Raw genomic sequence first — 2,960 nt, forward strand, 5'->3', positions numbered from 1 at the left:
TTTTCATATGATCTATCATGCTCCAGATAGGTGCCTAAAGTGTCCCCAATTTTTTTGAAGGTGAATTGATTCCAGAATTGCCAAGGTAGCCCAGGAAGGCGTACCCAAATGGGGCCTTCCCCGAGTTGTTCGCGCTCTGGATCGAAAAGGGGATCCCACCGTTTGAGCAGGACCGGAGCGAGCTCTATATGCCAGTATTGGGTGAGAACCCACTGTGTGTATTCGGGCCTCTGAAAGTGTAGGGCAAACCAACCCCTTGTTAGCACCATAATCTCCGGGAGTTCTTTGAAGAAAGACCCCCAAATCTCGTTCACCCAAAGCTTGAGTCTCTCCGCGGAGTATGTTCGACCCCTGACTCTGCCCACCAGAACTTTTCGAGCCGCATCCATAACGTCCGGAAGTGGATCTTCAGGCCCCAAATTGATGTTGTAGTCAGGATCAATGGACCGGAGGCAGCGTCCCTTGGTCACCTTCTCAGAGCGTTTTCCAAATGGTATACCCTTCAGCAGGTTGCGGCACGGGTCAGATGAACTGTGCTGTGCTGATGCAGCGGAACGCACCGGAAGTGGCGGGGTGGTGAAACAGCCAGAGTGAATCGGTGTGCGAGGGGTTGAAAAGCTAGAACCAGGGAGACCGGATGCAGGGGGGATGCAGGGATGCTGGTGTGTCTGAGGCATAAATGATACAGAGGGGGAGTGGGAGCTCGAAAGGGGCGGAGGCGGAGGAGGCGGGGGGAGCGCAGGGCGGTTGTGGTCCTGAAGTGAGGCATCCAGGAAAGGGGAACTAAGGAAGCATGTGCCCAGTAACTGTTCACGTCATCAATCTTATTCAGAAAATAAAACAATAAATATAACGACGACGGAAAGAAGTAATAATTCACAAATAAAAAAGTTACGGAAATAAGTAATAATTCAGAAATAAATAAATAAATAAACCTCTGAAGTGGCATGTGGTATTTTGCACGCAGAGCACCTGCCCTTCACTCTGCCCAATGCTTTGACTTTGCATCGAAATATACAGGTGCATTAAGCGCTACATGTAACTTGGTGAAATAGGGAATGTAAGTGAAATAGACCATGTAAACACAACTCACTAACCAGCTGCAGAACGAGGGAAAAAAAGTTGACTTGATTTGTTTTTATATAACTCTGTGTATGTGCAGGCATCAACTGCAGATCTTCCTACAGGCAAGGTTGTGACTGAGAGCGCAGAGAAAATCATGGAGACAGAGGGAGACAGAGGCTCCTGCAAGCCCTTATGGGCATCCCCAGTCTGGAATAATTGGAGCAGAGAAAATCATGGAGACACAGGCTCGCGCAAGCCCTTATGGGCACCCCAAGTTTGGAATAATTGGAGAAGCCATGCAGATTTAACATTATTAGATGCGCAGCATGGAATCCACCGGTAGATTTCTACGACAGGTAATTAATTGAAGCAATACAGAAATAAATTAGACCATCAACAGTAGCTAACGTAAAAAAATAAAATTCTTTGAAATCCAAGTTTCTCTCCACTCTAATAATGTATTTTAAGATTTTATACTATGCCACATATTTCAAATTGTTAATAAGGATAAATATTTACTGGAAATTCCGTCTCAACCTGTTACTAATTAGTGTTGATACTGCACAACAGAAAATGACTCACAAATAAAAGGAAATTCGATTATAACACGATGAGTTGAATAATTGATTTTGTTAGTGAAGTCTTTGCCATCGACAAGAACTTCTAGTTGCACGCGCCAAGCATAGGTTCATTGTTCACTGATATATATCTTATGTAGATTGACCCGCTATTACATTTTATCTTGCAGGTAGTAGTTGCAATAGTCCCTTGCAACAAGTCACACTAGCCACCCGCCCTGTTTTTCTCGTTCAAATTTGGCTCGGCAAACTCATACATGCCCACATTACCACAAAAGGGGCTTTCGGCCGGGCCGAGTCCTCGAAAACGCGCTCGTCAACATGTATGCTAAATGTGGTAGCGTGGTTGAGACTCGCTGAGTAAAAACTAACAAATGTCCGAGAGGGATGTGGTCCGTGCATAGTGATGATCACAACTTACGCCAAGCGAGGGCCTGCCGAAGAGGCATTGGAATTGTTTGACGAAATGCGGCACACAGGAATCGAACCCCATCGCTTCCTCATCGCTAGCGGTTCTCCCGGCATGCGCTAAAGTGGGATCTCTGGATCGCTCGACGGAAGTTCAAGATCAGATTTTTGAGAATGGGTGGCTTTAAGTCAGCATCTAGTTTCCAGTTCCAAGAAGAGTAAGTCGGTTTTCCACGAAGCGTAAGTCGGTTGAAAGAAAGCCTGAGAATTCCATCGGTGAGTATCCCCTAGTATTGGCTTTAAATCAGCATCTGCATCTGGCTTCCAGTTCTGGAGAAGTGCATCTGGTTTCCATTTCCAGTTCCAACTCTCGAGAAGTGCATCTAGTTTCCAGTTCTTCTCCAGTTCCAAGACTGATGCAGGTTCTAACTCTGGAGAAGAGGAAAGTAAGACTGATGGAATAAGAAGAGGAGAAACTATGAAGAAGAGGAAAATAACACTGATGGAATACGAAGAAAAACAAGTGTTCACACCAGACCAACATGCACACTGCTATCTTTTATGCCATTTGTTCCTCTTCTAGTTCCATGGTTAATGTTTGTGAATAATGCGCATTGCTATCTGTTATGCCATTTGTTCCTCTTCTAGTTCCATGGTTAATGTTTGTGAATAATGCGCATTGCTATCTGTTATGCCATTTGTTCCTCTTCTAGTTCTATAGTTAATGTGCGTAAATAATGCTACAGTTATTTTCGTATTATTTTTTTGGTAGGTAAGCACCTAGGGCTATTTGAATCAGTGCCCTGTCGCAACGCAAGGAGTATTTTAATTGTGCATCTATTCATCGTCAATCCAAAGTATCTATTTACCGTCAATCTAAAGCACTGTGAACAATCCTCGCATTATTCA

General features: G+C 44.4%; 1 long non-coding RNA gene across 1 annotated transcript; it reads left to right on the top strand.

Annotated features, from left to right (window-relative positions):
* Window positions 1–1,060: 1,060 nt before the first annotated feature.
* Window positions 1,061–2,355, top strand: LOC149156769 (uncharacterized). Its single transcript, XR_016263487.1, has 2 exons — window positions 1,061–1,421; window positions 1,814–2,355. It is a non-coding gene; the product is annotated as an uncharacterized LOC149156769 (long non-coding RNA).
* The last annotated feature ends 605 nt before the right edge of the window (window positions 2,356–2,960 follow it).

The sequence above is a fragment of the Pinus tabuliformis genome, chromosome 9 (genome assembly GCF_031772625.1).
Source record: "Pinus tabuliformis cultivar Carrire ecotype Pingquan chromosome 9, CPIR1, whole genome shotgun sequence".
Lineage (NCBI taxonomy): Eukaryota > Viridiplantae > Streptophyta > Pinopsida > Pinales > Pinaceae > Pinus > Pinus tabuliformis.